This window comes from Rhinolophus sinicus, linkage group LG14 (genome assembly GCF_036562045.2).
Source record: "Rhinolophus sinicus isolate RSC01 linkage group LG14, ASM3656204v1, whole genome shotgun sequence".
NCBI classification, from domain to species: Eukaryota; Metazoa; Chordata; class Mammalia; order Chiroptera; family Rhinolophidae; genus Rhinolophus; species Rhinolophus sinicus.
In genome coordinates, this window is record NC_133763.1 from 44,829,244 (window position 1) to 44,838,118 (window position 8,875).

Sequence of the window (8,875 nt, forward strand, 5' to 3'; positions counted from 1 at the left end):
TCTGTTCAGTAACCATTGTAAAATCTAAATCTAAACTCATCATATTTTGCTGTCAGTCTACACATTACGATGATACATACAGGTGAGTCAAACAAAGGCAAATTGCGCTGTAAGATGCCATTTTGCCTACCAAATTTGCAAGATTTTTCTTTGGGTGGGGAGAGGTGGTATTCTCATGTACTGCTACTGGAAGTATAAACTGGTACAATTTTCATGGAGGGCAATTTGGTACCCTCCAAAATTATTATGTACCAAAAGCCCTGAAAAAATTAATAATTCTCAGACCCCAAAATTCCACTCCCAAGTAAAAATTACCTAAGAAAATAACTGAAGATACATAAAGATATCCATGACAGTGTTATTTAGGGAATGCACTAAATGTCTGCTAATAAGATATTGATTAAACTCTGGTACTTACATACTGATAAAATACTACCCAACCATTATAAATTACAGATGAAAAGAACTGACAAATTACAAAGTAGCGATATGCCTACACTGTCACTCTTCCAGAAAGCCTTCTCTTAATGACTCTCCCCACCCAATTAGGAGAGCTACTCCTACTACGTATTCCCTTATTGCTGTACTTCCCCCATCACAGCATTTACCACATTCTGTACTATTACTTACTCAATTTTCCATCTCTTTCTTCTAGACTATAAGCAATCTAAGGTCAGATACATACATATCTGTATCTATACATAGACATATATTAACATAAACACACATATACATACATACATACACATACATCTTACCTTTCTTTCCAGAGCGTCTAACACCTATGATTTTATCCCATTTTTATAATATTAAACATTCATTCATTCAAACATTTATTTAGTACCTATTTATCAAAGACACTTCTGAGCACCAGAGATACTGTGTTAACTGAGACACAATCCCTCCTCTCTTGGACCTTGCACTTTAATTTAGTTGGACTAGAAAAGAAAGTATCAGTAAGCTACTCTAGATGCTGGGGAGGCTCTCTTTGGGAGGTGACATTTAGGTTGAGTCCTAAACAATAAGACAAGCATGCTTTCCAAAGAAAATTATTCCAGGGAGAAGCAAAGGACCCAACGAGAGGAAACAAGTCTGACTTATCTATATACGTTTTGTATATATACAACACAAAAAAATATCTGGAGAAATATATACCGAGGTGTTAATAGTAGTTATCTAGGCTGGTAGAATTATAAATGTTTACCTTTCTTCTTTTCTGCTTACCTATATTTTTAGTTTTCTACAATAAATACACTACTTTTATAACTAAAAATTTTTAATTTTAAAGGATTATCATGGATTGACAAACCTAAAATACAATGGCACCTTTTATTTACGAGTTGGAAAATATACCTAGCAAGAATGTTTTAGGATTAAATATCAAGTATAGTCCTGACCAACCTTCAAGCATGGTGTGGTATTTACTGTATAGAATTTATCAACCTAACAATAGTATTTCTCACGTGACTCAACTATTTTAGTGTTAAGACAGACACTCCAATTAATCCTATTATTACACTTGGGAAGAACAAGTTCAATAAACTTCACAGTAAAAACATTTACTTGGTATAATATGTAAATATACGATAGTTGCAGTACTCCATACAAAATCATTCCAATCACCAAATATTACAAGCTATAAAACCTTCTAAAGAAAATATTTAAAAGTGAAATTCAAACTTTAAAGTGTATAGATACCAAATGACTTTCATTCTGTTTAATACTTGCTTTTAAACAACAGAAAGAAAACTATTTGCAAACATCACTTTTAAATAAACTGAGATCATCTACTAAAATATACATGTAATCAGATTATTTAAATTGGCCAGAGAAAAAGTAATCTTGTATTCTACATGCAACTAAATCTATGAAAATTCATTAAAGCTCTTAGTAACCGTCATTTATATTTCTTACTAAATAAAATTAAACTTTTCCCATATATCAAATTGGTAATTTAGGCAATTTTCCCAAGGAACTAAATGTTAATGCCATTAAATATAAAGGTTAGTCCAATTTTAAAAATCATCTAATTACCTCTGCTAAATGTTCTAGCAATTTCACAGGAAAAAAAATATCTCTGAATAGATCCTGTTATTTGAAGCTTCAGAGGAAGTATTTGGTATGCAGAAGATGAATTGTGACCTAGATCTGCCATTGAAATTAAGACCAAGGAGCTGCCCTGATTGTAATACATTTTCTATATCACTATCAGATTACCAATGGTATTTCTCATATGGCCAAGTCTCTATGGGTTTTATTTCAAAACTCATTTATATAAAAACCATTCAATTAGTCCAACAGGGTCCATCTCAAAAAAAAAAAAAAAAAAAAAAGAAAAGAAACTGTATAAGGAAAAGGACCTTAAATTGATTGGAATCTCGCATTTCAACATAAAAGTTTAAAATATGGAGTAAATTTTTATCTACTCACTAATCCTTTTCAAATTTTAAATCTTATCTAAGGCTGAGATATAGGAAGCTCACCTTTGTTTATAGACAAATTTGAGACAACTGTGTCACACTAATGAATTTCCATAAATAAATAAAATTTATTTTTGAATTATTGTGGTGGCAACTAATTGAGAATGGCATTCATACAAAGTTGTTAAAGGTTATTACAGTAAGCCATCCTTCCTTTGTAAGAATGATATTGAGGTTGCCTTGCCTTGAATTAAGAATATTTAATAATTAATAATATTTAAATATTATTTAAAAACCAATGTCTGCAATATAAATGATTCAAATCAATATATTGTACACCTTAAACTTACACATTATATCTCAATTTTTTTTAAAAGTCAGTGTCTAAAGTCTTCACAATCTTTCCACTTCTGGTAGAGTGCATTAGCTTTCCAACAGAGCACGTATTCAGACCAACTATACTTAAATAAAAATAAACAAAAAATGTTTAAATGTTTGTCAGTTTGAACAAAATAAAATAAAACTGTGATGGAACTTAAAGAAACAGAATGTGCTCAGGAAGTAACACTAAAGTATTTCCCTACAGTGCAAAAGCTAAAATTTATTGACAACAGTTCTTTTATAAAAAAGGAGCCAAGCTACACCATATCTGTGATTAAGGAAAGCTTTTATATATCAAACTGTGAGATTAAATATAAAGAGAAGTACGTACTTCTACAGAGGAAGATACAAACATTCATGTAAGAGACAAAATGCTGGCTATCTTTAAAAAGATCATTATAACTACAACTAGATCAAGGGTGTCCAAACTGCGGCCCGCGATCCATTGTTAATTGGCCCACAGCAAATTCCAAAAATATATTTAGTTTACTTAAATAAACCAGGTGAGGCAATACGTACTTCACCTTGAGTGAGTGGCCCGGCTGTTTGTGTATTTTACCGCATACGGCCCTTGGTGAGAACCGTTGAAAAAAGTTTGGACACCCCTGAACTAGATTAACACATGGCACTATCGATGAAATCCTCATATGTGCTAATATCATATATCATCAACTATCAAATGGCATAATTTATTTAACATCACTATTGAAAGTTCTCATTAATGGAAAAAATTAGCTTTCCACATTACAAAATATAAATTGTAACTCCATCCTTAGGCTTGAATTATAGCTTAGCATTGAAAAAAAATGTAATATCCTCTATTTCTCAAAATCATGGTGGATAAGCAAAACAATTATAATTTTTTATTTTAACAATCATAATAAAGAAAAAGACTAAAATTGAAAATAAATTATTTTGGGTTTTATTAAGTTCTTTTGGTTCCATATAAAAACCTGACTACAAAGGAAAAGCTAATAACTGCTCATTTTGAAGTTCGTTATTTTAGTAAATCATTGTATCTTTATAACATTGTCTTACTTTAAATCCCCCCCGCCCCCCCATATTATGGTGTTTAAGAGTGGCTAGCTGGATTTGAATCCAGGTGCTAGCAGTATTACCTTTTTCAAGTTAATTTTTTTGTACTTTGTTTCGCATTGGTAAATGGCAGGGAGACACATAATAGCACTTCCTCATATTAAGACCAGTGTGCAGAGTAAAAGAAACAAAGTATCTAAAGTACTTAGACTAGTCCTGGAACAAAACAAATAATACATGTTAACTGCTAGTATTACTGTTAACTGCTAGTATTTCCCCAAGGCGGTTCAATTGTGGAGGCAGTAGAGTGTGCTATTTAAGAGCAGGACAGTTAGAAAAGCACGGGTTAATGTCCCCGCTCCACTGTTTACTAAGGTCTCTGGGCAAGCTCATAAATCTCTTTCAACTTTCATTTTCTCATCTGAAAACATTATCAACACTAATATCTATCTCAGAGTTACTGTAAGGATTAAAGGAGACAATAGATATAAGGCCTTCATCACAGTATTTGACCACAATAAGTTCTCACCATCTTTAGTATCATTTTCATAATGTTTGATAACATTCCTTGAAGTAACTGGCAATAACTCTGTGCTAGAATAACTCAAAGCTAGAATTCCCGAAGTAGACTACAATGTACTATACCACAAGAGAAACACCTAAAACGGAAAAACAATCTCCAAAAGAGGGAAGAAAACTATTATTCATCCTGTGTCTGCTAGGAATCATATATGTTACCTCATTTTAATTCTCAAACAAACCTCTTTACAGACAAGAAAACAGAGCCTGAAACAAGATAGGTTACTTGTACTAAGGCACAAAGCTAGGAGGTGACAACCAAGATTCAAACTCTCACACATCTGACTCCGAAACTCACTCTTCCAATAAACTCCACTCTCCTTTCTTTCTGCCTTTCTGTTGAATCTTGAGACAACTCCCATTAGGTGACCAACAAAAATGATCTAGTAGTTACAACTAATGGACTTGAGGTAGCTTAGAAGAACCTCCAATAAGGGAGCATGACATCAACAAACATTTTACTGAGCGCCCGCCCACTACATAGCTCAGCATGATCACAAAGATGACATTATGTTCCACAAACATTTTCATACCCTTAAAGGCTTTTTTGCCTCCTTCTGGGTAAGGAAAAGTATCAGTCCCTGAAATTGTTGCTCTGATAAATGAGATTATCAGTTTATTTCAGTTCTCTGTATAATCCGCAAATAACCCCTCTCCTATCACCAAAAACAAACCCGTTTCTGGATTTAAAATCCCTGCCAAGAGCTTTTTGACATCATAGAACATTTCAATTAGTTGTCTGGCTTAGGAGCACTCCCTGTGATAGCCGCTGGGCAGTTGATCAAAGATGGAAAAAATGTGAGAAAGGAAGGCTGACTCACAAGGGAATACGTAGAGCAATCCTGTCATTTAACGACACTGGAGAAGAGAGTTACAGAAATTGACTCCCCCCTTTCCTTTTTAAAAAAATATATTACTAAAATCATACATTAAACCAAGAATAGTTAAAAAGAAGCATTACGTCTGATGGGGTTTTTGGAGGAAGTTTGTTCTATGCTTTTAATGAACAATAAGAGGGAGAGAGAAAAAGATTTCAAGACACAGGTAACTGTCAATTAAATTAAGACTCAAGCCTGCTGCTTACAAGAAATAAAAAACATTTTAATATCTCCTTATTAACTTAATCCAGTGTGCTTCCTGGAAAGTCAAAAGCCAACTAGACCAAGAGTAAAAAAACTGGGTTATAGATTCAGTTCTATCACTTACTAACCAGAAAATTTCCAGCATGCCACTTCACCACTTTGAGGATACATGGACGACAAACGATGACATGAAAAGATGTTAAATATCCCTAGCCACTGGGGCAACGCAACTTAAGTCCATGACGAGCTATCACTATACATCTAGTAAAACAGAAAAAATAAAAACGGCAATGAATATCAGGCACTGGCAAGGACGAGGAGAAAGTGGATCTCTCACACATCGCTGGTGGGGCTGTAACATGATACAGATAGTCTAGAAAATAGTTTGGTAGTATCTTTAAAAAAAAAAAAAAAAAACTAAACATACACTTACCACATGACCCAGCAATTGCATTCCCAGAGAAATGAACATTTACAGCCACAAACACCTGAACGTGAATGTCCCCAGCAGCTTTATTCACAACAGCTGCCTGGAAACACGCAAACCGCCCTTCAATAGGCGGATGGTTAAACTCGGATACATCGATACCAGACTGCCACTGAGTAATGGAACGAGTGTGCTACCCACACACAGTAACATCATGCTGAGTGAAAAACATCTCCAAAGATGACATACTGTATGATTCCATTTATACAATCTCAAAACAATGACAGGACAGCGTTGGTGAACACATCAGTGGTGGCTCAGTTAGGGGAGGTGGGCAGACCTCAGAGCTGCCTAGGACTAGAAACAGGTGACACTGGGGGATCTTCGAGGTGACGGAATAGTCGTGCATCTGGACTGCAGTGGTTCAACTGCTCTACAGGCGATGAACTGGCACAGACGTACATACATACCCTTGTGCATCTCCTGATGTTGACAAAACGATAGTGGGGGTAACTAGTGAAGAATAAGAACCCCTCTGTACTATTTTTGCAATTTCCTGTGAATATTTAATTACCTCAAAATAAAAAGCTGAAGAAGTTTCTGAAAATCTGAGGGTAAGAGAAGGCATCGCTGTGTAAAAAACAAGGGTGTAGCCACGGTCCATACTAATCTTAGTTGTTTCAAGGACCAAACATGATAAAATAACAAAAGGCAGTTGTAAAAGTGCCTCACTAATATCAGCCAGACACTGTTTTAAGTGCTTCCCACGTATTGCCCCATTTAAACCACATAACAACCTTATAAAAGAAATACCACAACCCCATTCTACAAACAGGAAAAGTGAAGCTGAGGGAGGTTAAAGGAATTTGCCCTCGATCGCACAGCAAATGGTAGAGCCATGATTTAAACTCAGATTGACTCCAGAGGCATGCCTCCTGCATACCACTCTAACAAGTATAAAGCGGTTCAGTGAAAAAAATACAAGGTATCCAAAGTGTGTGCAAAAGCCTGGACTAAACAAGGTTACAGCAGGTTGTTTTTCTGGAGGGTTTTCAGAACTCTTAAAATGCCAGTGTGTGTCATACATCTGGAGGCTTGCATATACGGCTTTTCCCCAATGTATCTGGCCAGGAAGCCTTTGCCCCCCCAGAATATATAATTAAATAGTCTCATTCAAAAGTTAAAATTTTAAACTGGACTTATTATGGTGATCATTTCACAATATATACAAATATTGAATCATTATGTTATACCCCTGAAACTAATGTCAATTATATCTCAATTTTTTAAAAAGTTTAAATGACCTGATCGTAGCCCACTTCTCCACAGATTGGCATACTACAAATGCTTCCAGCTGTGCTCTCCAATACAGTAGCCACTAGCCAAAAGGAACTATTTAATTATAATTAAAATTAAATAAAATAGAAAATTCAGTCCTCAGTCACACTAGCTACACTTCTTCCAGATTTGGTTCAAGAGCTACATCTGACTAATGACCACCATATTGGACAACACAGATATAAAACATTTCCATCACTGCAAAAAGTTCTGGTAGACAGCACTGTGTTAAAGATTTGTTTTTGTTTGTTTTTTTTGGAGAACACGGGGCCTCTGCAATCTTCAGAGAAGTACATTGTGAATTATTATACATGTAATTGCCACTATCCACCCATAAAAGGAGGCTAGTTCAGAAATTCTTGAATGGGGCTGGGTACTGGCACTGACGCCAAGGGAAAGAAGTGGATAAGATGAATAGCAAAAAGAGAAAACAACATCATACTGCTGGGGATGAAGCTTGAACTGAGATTCAGGAGGTCTGGGTTCTACTCCCTATTATGCCAATGATTTATCACATTTAAAACAAATATTTGTGCTTGGTACTACTTTGGGCCTCAGGTTTCTCTTCTACTACCCAAATCTGATTTGGATCATCTCTAAGATTTCCTCTAGCTCTGTGTGGTTAAAACACAAACACATACACAATGCACACATGAAATGAGGTGAGAAATAAAGGTAATGATAAAAAAGAGAAAGCTCACTGCATATTGATGGTGGCAACTGGCACGCCTGTCATCTTGACACAAATTCTATTCCTAAGAATAAGACTTGGATACCTCCAAAGGAAGAAAGATTTAATTTAATTCTGTAAACACGTATTATTATTTGCCACAAATTGAACTATTTTGAAGTAGCACCAAAAAAAAGAATAAAATGATTAGCCCTAAATTAAGATCAAATATATAAAGGAATCTAAGACTCCCAAAACTTTAGATTGAAAGACTCGTACATTAACACGTAACAACCTAACTGGCCCAGTACTAAGAAACACAGAAGTATCTTCAAATCACGAGGAGATACAACTAACAAATTATGTAAAATTATATACAAAGTATAAACACATGGTATAATCAAAATTCATACCCCTCACCCCTTTGTTGTACAAAGAATATAAATAAATGCTACAGGTACTTGGAAATAGGAAGACACGTATCTGGGTCAACTTAATTTCTCAAGAACCCACACTTAATTAGGTAGCCCTACATTTTCTGGATTAAATATTCTTGACTTTAGTGAGGATTTTTGGAATCAAATAAATTCTCAATTTGTTGGGCCAGACAGAATAAAACGCAACTGGAATTCTTGCTTCTACTGCCTACTACTGCACACTTGCCACTTTTCAGAGGCAGGGTTGGTCCTATTTCCTAGGATCAAAGGGAAGAAAGAGAAAACCTTTCCCCCACCTTTCAAAGGCACGGTTGGTCCTATTTCCCAGGATCAAAGGAAAGCGAAAACCTCCCCCATCCCTTTTATGAGAATGAAGATCTAATATGAAATTTTTTAATGACTTTTATCTCTAGATTAAAAAGAACGAGGATAAACTGCATTTGATAGTTTACCTTGCAGAAACGAAGGCAACCCGTGAGTCTAGTAACGTCTCTTAAGAATTCAAA

The 8,875-nt window shown here is 35.1% G+C and overlaps 1 protein-coding gene across 1 annotated transcript in view; it reads right to left on the minus strand.

The window, feature by feature from the left end:
• Positions 1–8,875, minus strand: part of RSBN1 (round spermatid basic protein 1) — a 43,589-nt gene that overhangs the window by 33,494 nt on the left and 1,220 nt on the right. The window lies entirely within an intron of this gene.